Genomic DNA, 17,083 nt, shown 5'->3' with positions numbered 1-17,083 from the left:
GCAGGCCCCTTGGGGAGAAGTTCTCAGACTGTATTGGAGGGCAGTTCCCAGAGCCTGACCAAGAAATCACGCAATATCCCTGTTCTGCAAAAACCTCTTTTTGCAAGGTGGAGCAAAGAAAAGGTCAGAATATCATTAGTGCGTGAATAGCTGATGAACAGAGAGTGCAGCTGGCTGGAGTCTGCTCCAGCTGCACTTCTTGTGGAGTAATCTGAGTAGGGGCCCTCCCTCTCCCATGCACCTGGGTCCTTCCTTCCCGTCTCTCTGTATCCACTGTGACAGCCCCACTTTGCAGCCTGTGGTTCTCTTGTGGGGGGGGGGGGTTGTTTACTTCCTATTAGGCATCTGTGTCCTGGAGCACCCAGCATTCCCTTGTCAGCCACAGCGATGACAAAAGTGCTTACAAACAGCCCCACCTTCTTTTCCTGTTTCTTGCCAATTCTGGAGATCTCCAAGGCTCTTTCTTCTCAGGGAAATGAAGATATTAGAGGTAGCTACAGACTTTTCATCCAAAAATAACATAGAAATTAGAAGAAGAGGACAAGTAAAAGGACTAGAAGGGATATAGACAAAAGAAGTAAGAAGGGCAGCATAATGTTGAATTTTAGCATTAATCCTCATTGGCAGTATGATTTTTTCATTGTTATTATATGTGATTCAGTTTTCCTTATATATTAATCCTTTATACATATATATTATTCCTATATATATTTATATACCTACATACACACACAGATGTGTGTATGTGTGTGTGTGTGTGTGTGTGTGTGTATGGAGAGAGACAGAGACACAGAGAGAGAAGCAAAGGACAAGCTAGCTCTCTGTAAGTGTAAAACTAGATCAGGATCTACTGATGTGGTCACTAAACACTTTGTAAACTCTCTCCCATCCACCTGTAGTAATTAGCAATATAACCTTTGCCCATTTTCAGGAAAAGGAAGAAAAAGAAAAACTCTATATGATCTCTTATAGACTAGGGACATATAGAAAAGGTGGTGGCAGATATAGTAAAAAAAAAAAATATAGGAGGCACTAGTGAGCCAAATCTTGGATTTACTGGTCAAAGAAAAGTGTGGAAAATAGGAGACATCATTACTAGACAATCTCACTTAGATGAGTGAGAGAAAAAAATTGGAAAAAGAAATGTCATTTTACAACCATCAGGTAGAGGAACTTCTGATATATTAACTCACTTGGAAAATCAACTCAGGAAGAATCATTTAGCTTCTGGAAATGGCAGAGATTTTATTTTATTTCCTAGTAACCAGACTCATTTTTAATAGCTTGTTGGTTGATTATTTTCTCCCTAAAGTCATTTATGGACAGAACTCTATATTAATGATATATTATACTGTATTATACTAGTAATAGTATTTTCCGATCTTTGCTTACAATTAAATGAGCAGCCAGATCCAGTTTGAGACTGACACTGTATTGTAAAGGAATAAAATTTGTCTTTGACATACTCTAACTTCCTCTTTTAAAGTCAGTCTTCTCTCTCTATAACTCCTTCCATTTCATGGTCCACTGCCATAATATGGAATTTTGGATGCCCAGGTTCTCTTATAATGAGAATGGAAAGAATGTTCAGATAGTTCAACAAGTAATTTTTAATCCACTGTGATATGTCGTTTTTCTATGTGAATTTAGTTCTTTAAAGTTAATACATTAAACTTAGAATCCCTTTTTGTAGGGTAGGGGACTAAGTGTGTAAAATTCTGGAATTGATATTAGAATTGGTTAGTTTTACTTAACTACTTTTCTTTTTTATTCTTTGTTGTAATGGATTACTCTCTGAGTAGGGATAGTATATACTGTAAAAAATTATAAAAGAGGAGACATAAAAACAAAAGGCATCAATAAAAAGTGAAATTTAAAGTACAGGATTATAGTAGATTCAAAGTAAGATCTGTCCTGTCTCTCACAGATTTATTAGCTGTGTGATCCTTTAACTTGTTAGGGAATTACACAATTGCCTAAGACTGTAAATTAAGGAAAAACTGCAGAGTTGTATCAGTAGAGGGAGTTGCCATACTTAGATTTCTTTAAAATCAAGTCAGCCAACATTTTAAGTGCTTATTTTGTGCCAGCAGGGTGCTAGACTCTAGGGATACAAAGAAAGCCATAGATAGAGCTGTCCTCAAGCAATGGAAGAGGCAGCTTCATAGCTTCACAACTACATAGCAATAAAATGGGCTTCAGGTAGATAAAGACCCTCGGAGAGGAGAGGGCTTTAGCAACCAGAATGACCAGGAAAGACCTTGTGAAGTAGGTGGGACTTGGGCTGGGTCCTGTAGGAAGGAGGAACTCAGGGAAAGAGGCAGAAATAAGGTGGTAAGATATTCTGGGTGTGCAGAACAGCTTGTGCAGACACAGATAGGAGGTGGAAAGTTGTCTTTGATGGACTACAAGAACCCTGTTGTTGTTGAAGTATAAAGTGTGTGGAGGAGACTGAAATGTAGGAAGACTAGAAAAGCAGGAAAGGACGAGGTTATGAAAAGCTTTAAAATTCAATCAGAAGAGTTTATATTTGATCCTAGATATAATAGGGAACCATTGGAGTTCATGGCAGGGAATGGTATGGCAATATATATGCTTTGGAAAAGTCAATTTTATTACTGGATGGAGGATGAATTAGAAAATGGAGGGATTTGAAGGAAGGATACCAAGTAAACAGGTTTGAATTTGTGATTGAGTGAAGAAGATATGAATATAGAGGAGATTTTTAAAGGTGGTGTTTGGTGTGGGGCCCACCACATAGTTGATAATAAATATTTGTTGATTGATAGGTTATTGGTTGACTGAAATCAATAATTTGGCAACAGATTAGACATGTGAGATCAAGGAGAATGAAAAGTCAAACATACACCAAAATTATTAACCCAAATGATGGTGAGGATGATTGCATGTTCAATAGAAATAGGGAAGTTGGGGAAAAGGGAGTGTTTTAGGGGAAAGATAATGAGTTCTGTTTTGGAAATGTTGAGTTTGAGATGCTTATGGGACATTCATTTTGAGATGTTTAAAAGACTGTCGGAGATATAGGACTAGAGTTCAGGAGATATATATATATATATATATATATATATAGAGAGAGAGAGAGAGAGAGAGAGAGAGAGAGAGAGAGAGAGAGAGAGAGAGAGACAGACACACACACCTGGGAATCATTTGGTTGCAAATTGAACCTTTAGAGGAAGATGAGATTTTTAAGCTAGATAGCATAGGCAGAGAAGAGGGCCAAGGACAAAGTCCTTGAGGACATCTAAGGTTACTGGATCTGACATGAATGAAATATCTGAAAAAGATACTGAGAAGAGAACTCTTGGGTGGATAGGAAGAGACTGTTGAGAGAGCAGTGTCAAAAAAAAATGAAGAGACAGTATCCAGAAAGAGAAATGCCAGATGTTTCAGAGACAAAATCAGATTTGGGGAAAATGAGGTTTCTAGTGCCATTAAGGCAAGCTGGAAGACAGAGTGATTTTGAGAAGTGTTTTTCTTGTGGCTCTCAGATCAGTCTTATAGATGGTTTTTCATTACCCATAAGATCATAGCTAATCAGATGTATTTAAAGTGTTCAAAATGCTTACAAATAGAACTTATCTGATATGTCTCTCTGTATTACAGGAAGAATTCTGATTTCATATGATTAAACATTTAAGAACAAGAATTATGTAATATTTGTCTTTGATTCTTACCTAGTGCCTAGAATAGCACAATGCACATGTTACTTAAATAAGTATTGGATAAATGGAATGTTTTTCCAGAAATGAGTATTTTCTTCAGTGATTATACAGATTCAATTTTCCCATAGTAAATTATGGTGAGGATTTAAGATAAGAAACTGTAGCATAGTACCATCTTGGTAGATGCACTAAACTAGGGTCAGAGTAACAACCAGACCTCAAGCTCATTGGTGAGTTGGGGAGTGTCTACTCTAAGCTTATGAAGATTTCTCTTGTGGAAAAATTTGTTCCAGTGTCCATGAAGTATTATTATGAGGCAGGTGTGGAATATCTTAGAGACTGCTTAGACATCAAAGACATGCGTTCTGAGTCAGTCATACTGACCTTTGTCTTGACACTGGACTTCAGTGACTTGGAAGAGAAAGTGAAGTTGATGATATTGTATGAGTCTTCCTCAAATGTAATTATTCCCATGTAAGTCTAGAGATCATCTTGTAATGCCATTGATGCCGTCTGAAAAGAAGAACCAATAATATCCATATTTTTTTATGTAGATTATGTTTTAAGGACACAAAAGTTACAATTCCTATATGCCAATTGGGTATTATAGTTCCATACCAAATTATTCATGATTTTTTCCTGGCAACATTTAACTCTAAATGCACATCTATAAATTTCTACAAGGAATATTCTATCATTGAATGGCTAAATAAATTCTTCAAAGACAATAGGTCTTTTTTTTCCTCAAAATGTAGCAAGTATTACAACAGCAACAAAAATAAAAGTACAAAAACCTATTAAAAACAAAACAAAACAAAACAAATTTTTGTGGGACAATAGTAGGCCCTACTTATTTGTCATAGAATAAACTAAATTTTGGAAGCTAAATATCCTTCTTATTATACTTGCTTAATGTTTCTTGCAAATAATTATAACCAGGAAAGTGTAAAAAAGTGGTGGAGCTTGAAAAATTGAGATTGTAAGGCGATTAACAGGGAGAAGAAACATTTTTTTCTTATCGTATCAGTGAATTTGGCAAGCTATTAAATTTTAGTTTGTATATGAGAATGATATATGATAGTTGTACATGAGTTTTATTCATTTTGTGGTGACTTAAAATTGATCATAAATACAAAATATCTAAGTCCAAACCAATGACATGCCTTGTAATTATACTGTAAGATGCTACAATGATGACAAGAAGTGACACATCAGATACAAATTGTTTTGATCCAATCGGATAAGACATTGTGCTCCCCTGAGGATTTGAGGTCTTAATGTCTATCTTACTAAAGCATATTCTCTATAGAATGGAGAGCCTTCATCACCATATAGATATCAGTCACTGAATAATGTCTGTTTTATTGCTGGGGGATAATATCAACATAGCAGTGCTAATGGCGTGGTTCAGATACAAATAGATTCTGCCAAGTTGCATACATGTAATTTGGTACAAGTGGACTTGGGGAAAACTAGCATGTACATTTGGTGAAACATAGTAAAGAAAATGATGTCAAAGACATTCAGAGAAAATCCATATGCACACATGTAGGGCAAAGGAAGAGAATCATCTGTTACACAGATTCCATATCCTACCTTCCTTCTATTCTCCAACCACAGGGAAGTGTGAGATGCTGTCCCCTAAATATTTTTGTCCTTGATTATTACATGAGTATTCTATTTCCATTGCCTCCAAATGTTTTTTTTTTAAATGAAGATTCCCTGCATCTTTTTCAGGATATCTGAAATAATGGGCAGAGTCCAATGATTGTGGGTAATTTAGTTGAAGTTCAAACAGTCAATGAATGTAATTTCTTCTTTTTGGGTGACAGAGAAACAGTAAAATCTTCACCAGCAATAGAATTTAATAGACAAATTCTTTCTGAAGAAAAATATCACCACATTCATGTCTTTAACCTTACAATGGTGAGGTCCCAGATGGAAAATTAATCAGTCATAATTCCAGAGAACAGGGTCTCTCTCACATACAAATCTTCTTAAGTCTATTCCAGATTTAAGTCACATTGTAGGTATTCCAAACTAAAGCTTATGATTTCTCAATGACATTCTGTTTAGCTAAAGTGAACACGTTTCAAAGTTAAAAAGGGGGAGGGGGAGAATTAATTGAAAAGAAAAGAACCTTTCATATCCAAATAGGACACAGTAACTCACAGATTGCCACCCTACTAATGCATGGACTTACACATATGCGGAGAACATGTGTGACCAGGAAATATAAATATAAGAACCCATCTGCAGCAAAATGTGTGCACAGGGAATAGGGATGAATAGAAATACATTGGGAACAAGCCCTAAGTACACAACTGGACAGTATATCCATCCGAACATTAGTCACAGTGCAAATGTGGCCAGAGCAAATCAGAAATATTATAACACTTTAGCATTGCCCATGCTTTTCCAGTAATGCCATTGTGCAGTTCTTTGTTGCTTTCCACTCATCCTCCAGTTTCTGCCAGATGTTGTATATTTCTCCTCTGCTTGGGGTATAAGGGTATTCTAGGACCAATTTGTCTTGGCTCCTGATAAAATTTTAGTATGAGCATTTACAATGTTGGTAGAAAAAGGGAGATGAATTATAAATCAGCAAACACTGCAAATGAGGGTTTGGCTGATAAATCAGATTTAAAGTATATCATGCCTCTTTAGAGAGTCAGTTGTTATACATTTAACATAATACTGAGGTTGTGCTACATTAGTTCTGTTGTGTGTCTTGGCTAATTTCTAGTTACAGTATTCACTGAGTTGCTCTCTACTATCTTCTGCTTATCAATTCTGTGCAAAAAAAAAAAAAAAAAAACCTTCGACTAGGTCCAGAAAATACAAAAATGAAAAAAAAAACATGCTCTGGCCTTCAGTCTATTGAGGAATATGGCAAATACCAATAAAAGTAATACAAGGTAAAAATATGATAAGAGAAAAAATTTAGAGAAATTATTCTGAAAATATATAAAGATGGGGAGATCAGTATTAAGAGGTGGTAAGAAAACTAAAAAAAAAAAACCAAGCTTTGTGGGGATAATTCCTTATTTGAATCTTTAAGGGAAAAATAAGAATTTTTAAAAAGCTGAGGTGGAAGAAGACTGCATTTAAGGTATGGAATGTAGTTTTCATGAATTCAACAAGGAAAGAGAAGGCAGGAGATTAGAAAATGACTAATGGGCTATTTTTGTTGAAGTAACATGCATAAAAGGAGGAAAAGGTTGAGAATTATGAAATGAAGCTATAAAGGAAAATTGGAAAAAGATATGAAGGGCATCATAGGCCAGGCTAAGGAGTTTGAATTTTGTATTATAGGCAATAGGGAAGCTATAGATATATTTTAGTAAAGGAATGACAAGGTTAGGCATTTGATTTAGGAAGATGATTCTGGTGTTTGTATTAAGGAGAAATTGGAGAGGAAAAGCAGAGATAGCCATTTACAAAGGTATTATAGTTTTTCAGCAGCTAGCTCGTGCAGTCGAGAGAATACTTTGCAGTCAAAGATCTGAGTTCAGAATGGACCTCAGACAGTTACTGGCTGTGTGACCCTCCTAGACAGTCATTTAATCTATTCACCTTAGTTTCCTCAACTGTGAAATAGAGATAATAATGACACCTTTCAGGGTGTTGGAAAAAACCAATTAGCTTATATTTCTGAAGTACCTCCCATAGCTCCTCATACATGGTAGGTATTATATAAATATTTATTCCCACCTTCCTTCCAAGTGAGAGATGATGAAATGTTGATTTAGTCCAGTGACAATGTTGGTAGAAAAAGGGAAATGAATTATAAAAGTATGGTAAACAAAAAAAAATGGACATGAATTGATGCATAGGAGAAAAGTAGAATGAGAATTATTAGGAAGCTGGTAGTTTTCTTACTACAACAAAACATAAAAGAAATATATTGTGTCTATTTCAAAACAAGCTCTTAAGAAGAGGTAGATATTTAGAACCAGTGCAGATCTGGACTTTACCTTTTAACTCTTACCAGAAAGCTGAGTCTTTATCATAGGAAAACCATATAAAATGTGACATACAGTATTCCAGAGAGTCAGAGAAAGGACAAAGAGCACAAACATCTCTTCAAGCTACTTTCCTTCAGGTTGCTATACCAAGAAATAGACAGGAAGTATTACCTAGGACAAGAATGCTGCTCAGGCTATGCAAACAGTGAAGCACATGTATCCCACTGAAGAGACTACTCTGGATTTACCTCTCATTTAGTGAATGGGCCTGTCTAATTACTGGTCCTAGTAAGAACCTTCATTCTTCCTTAAATATTCTTTGTCATAGCATTCCTACATTATGCTTTAAGGGCAATGGGGCCATGCACAGCTTATTAACGTTTTGGTGCTGTCCATTGCTTAGTGCTGAACAAGATGTTTCTCAGTCTAATCAAACTGGTGACCATGGTCCTGATAGGAGGGCTGCTGTAAAATGGAGAAAACGTTGAATTCAATTTGGGGCATGCTAATTTTGAGCTGGTGAAATATTTTAGGTAGAAGAGTTTAGCATCTTGATGGAAATTTGAAAATGATGATTAGGTATGATATTGGGGCTGGGTAAATGAATTTTGGTGGCAAAAAAAAAAAAAGGTTATAGAACTCTGTGAATGTGAAATCAGAAAACTCTAGATGTGCTAGACTGTAGCCCTACTGTTTTTTTGTTATTTTTGAAGCTTAGAGTTAGTGCAAATGGCTCTGAATATGTTAGATATTTTAGCCTTGTAGATTCTAAGAAAGCCCTGAAAAACCTGTCATTTTTGTTAAACTGTCACCCATTAACATTTTACCTTTTTCCAAATAGTTTGGGGGGTCCCACAAAACTTGCCTTAGTGGTGAGGCCTCAGTATATCATATTTAAATATGTCTATTAATTTCATCAACAGTTCAATACAAAAGTCAAGGAATAAAGCTGTTTTGTTTTAATGCTCAACAAAATGAACCGATGACTTCAATTAAAAGTTCTTTTGGATTTTTGACACTGAGTTATATGGGGACATGGGTACCTACATAATTTCTATCCAGCTAAGATCAAAAAGTACAGCGTGATACTGACCAATGTTCCACAGTGTAGGAACATTTCTCAAGTACAGAAATGAGAACATTTAATGGTTATTTTTCTAAGATGGTAATACCAAGAAATAATTGGTAACAAAATGAGAGATGTTTTAAAAATATTAACCTGTTTTTATGATGCATGGAGGATATGGTATTAAGAAGTTCTCAGACACCTGGGAAAATGGAAATGTATGTCTTTCATAACTTTTATTAACTAGAGACTGACAAAGCAAAGTAATAACTGCTTTGGCAGCCTTAATGTGATTGGGGCTTGGACTAAATCACTTGTTTTGTTCCTTTTGTATTGAACTCCAAGCAAGATTAATATTTTAATATACTACAGTTCCAGCACACCAAGTTTTCTGATTTAAAGCTTATGAATTCTTTTCCAGTTAGATACCAAATCTCTCAGGAAATCTGGATTCCATCAAGCTCGTTTAGGGAACAGAAGGCTTTTCAGCAGTGCAGTTGGCATAGAAATGACAGGCTGCCTGAGTTAGCGATTCAGTTTTTTCTAGAAAGTATAGTTGGGATGGAATCTGTTCTCAGTAGATAAGATAGAAATATCATTATTCCCTTTACTAAAGGACACACAGTGAAACATAGACAACAGAGTGGCAGCAGTGTAAAGAAGAGGAAGTGAATGAGACTGACAAGAGAAAGAAGTTCTGGGAAGGATTTTTTAAAAATTAAATTGCACTTGTATTGGTCGGGGGCACATTTGGGGTGGAATTTATACTTAAGTCCTCAGTCCAATCATGCTATGAGGTAAGTAGTATTCATAGGATTATAGAGTTAGAACTGGAAGGGGCCTTGGATATTATTATGTTCAGTCTCTTCATTTTCCAGTTGAGGAAACTGAGGCCCAGAGAGATTAAGTGACTTTTCCAGAACCATACAGTTAGTAACCATATGGGGAAGGATTCATATCCAGGTCTTCCTGATTCCAAGTCAATTGTTTTATGTACTACTATAGGATCCCAAGATTTAAACCTGGAAATACCTTCTTTATCATTCATTCCACTGCCCTTGGTCCATATTTGGAAAGTAAGTCACAGAGAAGACACGTAATAGACTAAGTTTGTTTCTTTTTTCATACAGGATTATTGGATTTCTAGATCTAGTTTACATAGATGTTAGCAACATATTTGACAAAATCTCACAAGCTTTTCCTATATACAGACTTGAGATACATGGACCAATGATTTAAAACTGATTGGGTGGCCAACCCCCTAAAGTAATTGTTGATGGTTCAATACCAACTTGGAAAATCTTACTATAATATTACAGGGATCTATTCTTCTTAACAGTGTATTCTTTCTGTGTAGCAGATTATCATTAGGTAAACATTCAAACACCAATACCTCCTCATCTTCATAGGCCATATAGAAAATATAATGAAAAACAATAGAAATTTTAAGAAGAAAGAAATAATTTGTTCAATTTCCTTTATGTTAGAGACTACGTAGTCTTAATGGGAGAGAAAACTTCTACTTGTCTTTCATTTTTTTCTCTTCTAGGTTCAAGTTTATCCTTGGCTTTAGTATGCAGTGCAATTGCTAATCTTGATAATTATTTAACATCATATAACTTAAAGTAGTTGGATTTGAGTGGTATAGATAAAATGTTGCTTTGCCTCATAAGAAGAAAAATGAATCTCTTTACCTCCTAATGCACAGTACTTGAAGGAATGTAGAAAAATTTCAAAATATCTGAACTATACTTTGAAGGATAAATAAGATTTAAATTGATAAAGATAGAAAGGTTATTACAGGAAGAGGAATAAGAATAACCATTCTAAAAAATAATTTGGAATTATGACTCAGCTAAGAAATCAAATAAATAGGAAAAGGTTTCATATGAACAAAAATACTTATAGCAGCTTTTTTTCATTGTGGTCAAAAAGCATGGAACTATAAGGATGCCCATCAACTGAATAATGACTGAATTGGCAAAGACTTATATGAACTTATGCAAAATGAAATAGGCAGAATCAGAAGAACAATGGGCACTATAACATCAATATTATAAAGTGGACACTTTTAAAGAATTTTACAAGGGGATGAAGAATTGCAGAAATGTGCAGAACTAGGCAACAAATTTATATAAAAACATCAACATTGTAAAAACAAATAACTTTGAAATCTATAAAAACTATGATTGATGCAATAACAATCCATGACTCTAAAAGAAACATACTATCAACCTCCTGTCAGAGAGGTGGTAGATCTAATTTATGTGTATCACACACACACACACACACACACACACACACACACACACACCCCGGCACACATACACACAGAGCATTAATGAATTTAAGGATTTATAATGAATAGTGGATATATTTTACTTGATTATACATATTTGTTACAAAGAATTAATTTTTTTCTCTTTTGCTTTTCTATGGGATCCACAGTAACAAGAAGAGATAATAGATTTCTGATAATTTAAATAAGAAAAAAAAAACAACAACAAAAAATTAGATGAATCAACATGAACAGAGCACAGGGACAGGAAGTTTAGGAGATGTTTTTGGAGCTGTAAGTAGTACAGTTATTGAATTTTATGAATCCCATTTTAATATTTTACTTCTGCTTCACCATTAGTTTTAATTCTAGTACCTGGACTAATGTATTAGCAAGAATCAACAGAGAAACTAAGGACACAACTAGTTCCAAGAGAGAGAAGAGTAATTTGTTCATTGATGTGTGTAGCGGGAAACTGAGGACTTCCCAAGAAAACCATTTTGAAGAGAATCCCAAAACTTAAACCTCTCACTTGATAATTCCAGACCCAATTTCAAGGGTCTGTTAATTATTAAGACTCTGGAAAGGAGAACAAAATCCTGCTCCTCTAGTAGAAATATCTCATCTCCTGGATCTTTACTTAACTTCTTAGAAGAAACTAACTAATTAATGAACTGGAGACATTCTAAGAAATCTGTAAACTGGGTAATCTCTATTTGTTGAGGAAGCCTGAGGTAAACTGAGCCTCCTTGGTTATCCTACTTTAATGGATTATTTACCTCTAAACAAATCTCTTTGCGAGGAGGATTATATGGTTTCTTATAAAAATCATTAACTAAGGTAGATTGAGATTTAATTTATCTGGGAAATGAAATAGGATAAACAGTTGTAAAATTGACCATCATAACATTCAAGTCAAAATTTAACAAGTTCATGTTACTTCCAAGCATTATTCTTGTGGCCACGACTATATAACTCATTTCAATCCCTGTGGAAATTAATCTGTCTAGACTGGTTTGGAGTCCAGTCTGGAGCTGTTCGCTTCTTGCAAGATGCTAAGAATAAATATTTCTACTCTTGAGATATCTCTGAGTATTTATAAATTGGATTCGCCATACCACACAATTGATCCCACATTTAAGTAATGGATTATTCAGTTGCTCCTTTTATGGGTTAAGCTCTGGGGTCAATATGTTTTTTGGGGAAAATTTTAGCAAGTGATTTGTAAGGAGTGTGAGGTCCTATCAAATTGGAAAAGCTTTTGAGTCTACCCAGTCATATATTGCATGTTTGTTATGTGAGGGTGAGTCTAGCTAATTGCAGAAAACATTATTCCAGCTTGACTCCAAGGAAAAAATATTAATCCACAGAAGTGATCAAAGATCATTTACCAGTTTTCAGAAGTTTGTGATTCATATTGCAGCATATGGAAAACAGCAAAGTTCAGGGTAAAGAGCACTCAATTTAAAGTTAAAGGACAAGATTCATAGACTGACCCTGACATTTAATTATTACCTCTATGATGTTGGTCAAATTTTTTCATCTTCCAAAGGTTCATTTCTTCATCTAAAAAATAGGTATTTTTGGACTAAATGACTTCTGAGATCCCTTCTCAATCTAGATCTGTGTGTACTCCTACGACTGAAATTACAAACTACTGGACTAGGGAAGCACTAAAATAAAAAGAAAATAATAGTAAGACTGCGTTTCACTGTTGGGCAATCATATTTCCTTCTTCCTCAAGGTCCTTAGACAAATACAGTGTTCATTATATGGGAAGGTGGGGTAGAATAGAAAGAATATGTGATTTTAAGTTATAAGGCCTGAATCTGAAACTTGGTTGAACTTAAAATATCCCTAGAAATATGAATTTCTTTCATTCTAGTTTATTTGCAGATATTTCTGCTTCATAAACATCAGCTGTGCATTTCTGTGAGTTCGATTTGCCTCTTTAGTTTTTTTTCTAAAATGTAGATACCCTACAGACTTGTACAGTGACTGGGAGTGTATAACAACCTGTTTGGAGGGTTTATTATTTTGAATTATACTCTAGTAGTAGAGTGACCACTAGAATAATAAACACAATGACTTTCTTGATGTAGTTTTATTTTCTGTTCATCATCTATATATTAATTGACAATAGGCTAAACACAGCAGTTACATCTGGTGCAACTAGCCAGAGTATTTCGCTTTTGTAAAATTTGAACATGGGTGAAAGGCACTGTTTTAGTGAACTAATTTTACTGTAGAGATTGCCTATTGAGCAATAAGATGCAAGAATGTATTTTCACTGTAGTTTAGTTTATGAATCAAATGGAGTGAACTCATTCTAAAAGAAAAACAATAGCTTTTAATTTATTTTCAAATTATATTTATGTCATTAAATATTCCCCACTTCATATAATTTTTAAATATTCATTTTTATAGTACCTAGTTTAAAGAGAGTTTATTCTCTAGGACAAGAATTGCATCTCCACTTATTTGCAGTACTGATAAAGTGCAATACTGTTCATTTCTCTCCCTCTACACACATTTAGATATTCAGCATGCCCAGATTTACACAGTAGCCTAACTGTTACAGTCAAACTGCTACTGCCTTGGCTGTGAATTTGGGTCCTTCACTTTCTGGAAAGCTGTGTGGAATGCTCTTTCTTCTGGTGGATTTAGTCAGCCTCTTTCACGGTGGGTCCAGAAAAAGCACCTTCAGCCAGAGCTGCTCCCCGCTGGCAATCTTGCAGCTGTGGCTTCTAGGATGCCCCCTGCCCCTTGGTATGGCTTCATAATGTTGGGGCTACACCTTCTCCAGTTCTTTCCGAAGGTGATCAGATTCTTCCTTCTCTGGTTCTTATCCAGCCAGCTGATTATTTCATTGCATTTGTCAAGGATCTTCTGTTTGTCTTCATCACCAATTGTGCTTTGCTAATTTTCTTCTTCTCTGTGGCCTTCATGTGGATTGTATGAGATTAAAGAGAACATCTTGTCTCTCTGCTTCTCATCTTCAGCCTGGTTTTGCTCATCCACTTGGACCACGTGCTCAATGTCTCCTCTGCTCAAACAGCCTTTGACGTTGGCAATGGTGACTTTGTTCTCCTTGCCTGTCATCTATCGAAAAAATATAGGGGATGCCATTTACAGTGATATCAATCTGAGGAGCACCCTGAGTGCTGGGGGAGTTCTGAGAACTCAAACTTGCCCAGCAAATTGCTGTCATTTGCCACAGCTCTCTCACCTCATAAACCTGAATAAACCATGCAGGTTGCTTTTCTGAATATGTGACAAAGGCCCGTGTCTGCTCAGTGGGGAGGTGATATATATTTGACCAGATTTGTCACAACACCAGCAGTTTCAACTAATTCTAAGGAAAAGAGGAATAAAATCCAACATCAGCAATTCTCAGATTTAGCTTTAGGCAAAATGGCAACCAGGACAGTTGCACTCTAGGAAGCTCCAAATCTTGATCAGGATCAATACTCTTGTTGGGCTTGCCATTGGAGACGTTTTGTGGAAGCTTCTGGGTTTGGGGGATCTGAGCAGAACCATCCACCACAATGACGCCCGAGTCTGTGATTTATCGAGCATTTTCCACAGGGTCCAGCATGCCATGGAAAAGGTTGGCATCCAGATTTGCCAAAATGGGCTGGGTAAGAGAAGTGGGAGTCCTTCCCTTTGTAGGGGAAGCAAATCTCGGTACCAGCCTGACCAATGGAGGAGAGGGTATATCTTGCCTGTTCAAAAGCAGTGCACAGAGGACAGAGCTCTTGTTCTCACTGATGTCCTTCTAGTGCCTTCACTCACATTTATGATCATGCGGTTGGGAAAGGTCTTCCCTCCCAAGTGGGTGTTTTTGCTGGGCAGTGACTTCCAAGATGCCATCTTCAGTATTAGGATTAGAGAGATGTCAAAAGTACCATTCCAAAGTCAGACACACACACACACACACACACACACACACACACACACACACACACACACGCTTGTGTGTGTGTATATATATGCCTGTACATACATACATACCTATACACATATGCACTCCCTTTTTGAACCAACTTATATATAAGTGAAATTCACGCATTGCTTGCCCCTACCATTTTCTCCTCCCCTGTAAAAGTTCTTCTGTGAATCCTCTGTTATGTGAAATAATTTCCCCCATTTTTTCTCTTTCTTCCCCTCCCTTCCAGGGTATTCCTCTTTCTTTCCCATCCATTTTTTATGCCCTCCCAATATAATCGGTTCATACTCATGCCCTCTATGGTTACTTTTTCTAATCACCCCAATAATGATAAAGTTACATTTATCATCTTTCTATATAGAAATATAAACAGTTTATTGAATCCATTGTTTTCCATTTTCCATTTACCTTTTTAATGCTTCTCTTGAGTCACAAATTTGAAAGTCAAACTTTCTATTACTCTGGTCTTTTCCTCAGGAATGCTTGTAAAGTCTTTATTTCACTAACTATCTTTTAAAAAATTCTTTTAAAGATTATACTAAGTGTTGCTGGGTAAGTTATTCTTAGTTGTAATCACAGTTCTTTTGACTTCAAGACTACCATATTCAAAGTTCTCTTCTTTTTTAACATGAAAGCTGCTGAAAGTTGTGTGATACTATGTCTCCGGGAAATTTCAATGCTTTCTTTCTATCTGCTTGAAATACTTTCTCTTTGACCTAAGAGCTCTGGAATTAGGCAATAATATCCCTGAAAGTTTTTATTTTGGGATCTCTCAGTAGATCAGATTCAGTAGAAAGAATCAGTAGATTCTCCCCATTTTATTTTACTCTCTGGCTTTAGGATATCGGGGCTATTCTCCTTGGTAATTCACTGAAATATGTCTCCCTGTACTCTACCATCTTGGTTTGACTCGTGAAAGTTCTTTTAAAATTATCTTTTCTAAATAGTGCCAACTATTTACAACTCAAGTTGTGTGAGTCTTATATTGGAAACTTTTTCATCTTAATAAAAGGACAATTAAAACTCAGGTCATTGGCAATCAATCATAATTTCAGTTTAAAATCACATATATTTGATTAAGCCTCTGGCCAGTAAACAAGGGTACATTTCCAGCTTATTGATTGGCTCATAAATATTTGCATGCTGCTTCTTCCAAATGAAAGTCCTCATCTGTTTATAGAATTTGAAGAAGATATATTTCCTGGAATAAAATGTAAACAAAATTTATTAACTATGATTTTACCACACAGCTGAAATTCATTAAAAATTCAATTCAGAATTCAACCAGGAATTTTACTTGCCTGATAAGATTTTCATTTACTTTGGGGAGGTTTCTTATTCTGCTAGCACATAACCTTCCTTTCAAAAATTTTCTGGGAAAAATAGCAAATTGACATTTTTAGTTGAGTTGATTCATATTTTCAATATCAGGTAAATTGTAAGACTACACATACACATACATCAAATTATAGTGCTTCCCCGTCCCATTACTGAGTAGCAGAAATACTTGGAGTAAAATGGATTCAAATGCAAGAAGCCTTTGTTAGTGCACTCAGACTCAATGGTAGTAGTACCTACGTATGAAATGAATTCATAGGACAGTAAACAGAGTATTGGGGAAAGAAGAGTGGATGGTAGTTTAGAAAAGAAGAATTCTATCCTTGGTTCAGTACTTAGTTGTTTGTAATTTTGAATTAATGATTAAACTGAAAAGATTCAATTCAGTACACATTTATCTATTATGTACCAAGCATTGTGTTAAATGCTAGGGATTAAAAAGAGGTAAAAAGAGGACAGTCTTTGTCCATAAGAAGCCTACAACCTCAGCTTACTTTATGTACATCTTTGTACTCTTTTAAGTTTTTCTTTAATCTTTTAGGTTTATGAAACCCTTTGCATCCATTATCTCATGTAATCCTTAGAACAACCCTGTGAAGGAGGTATTGTTGTTATCCTTATTTCTAGAGGAAGAAACCAAAGCTCAGAGAATTTAAGTACTTCCCCTGGTTCACACAGCTAGTAATTCAGAATTTAGATCATATCTTTTTGATGACAGGTCTAACACTCTATCTCCTACACCACGCATCAATTTCATAATCTATAAAACTGGTAGTGGGGTGGTATTTGACCAAACGATCC

At 35.6% G+C, this 17,083-nt stretch overlaps 1 pseudogene; it reads right to left on the bottom strand.

Moving 5' to 3' along the window:
• LOC127541371 (plakophilin-4-like) overlaps positions 1-14,097 on the bottom strand; it is a 108,316-nt pseudogene extending 94,219 nt beyond the window's left edge.
• Between the last annotated feature and the right edge of the window lie 2,986 nt (positions 14,098-17,083).

Source organism: Antechinus flavipes, chromosome 6, assembly GCF_016432865.1.
Source record: "Antechinus flavipes isolate AdamAnt ecotype Samford, QLD, Australia chromosome 6, AdamAnt_v2, whole genome shotgun sequence".
NCBI classification, from domain to species: Eukaryota; Metazoa; Chordata; class Mammalia; order Dasyuromorphia; family Dasyuridae; genus Antechinus; species Antechinus flavipes.
This window is presented reverse-complemented; position numbering and strand designations above follow the sequence as displayed.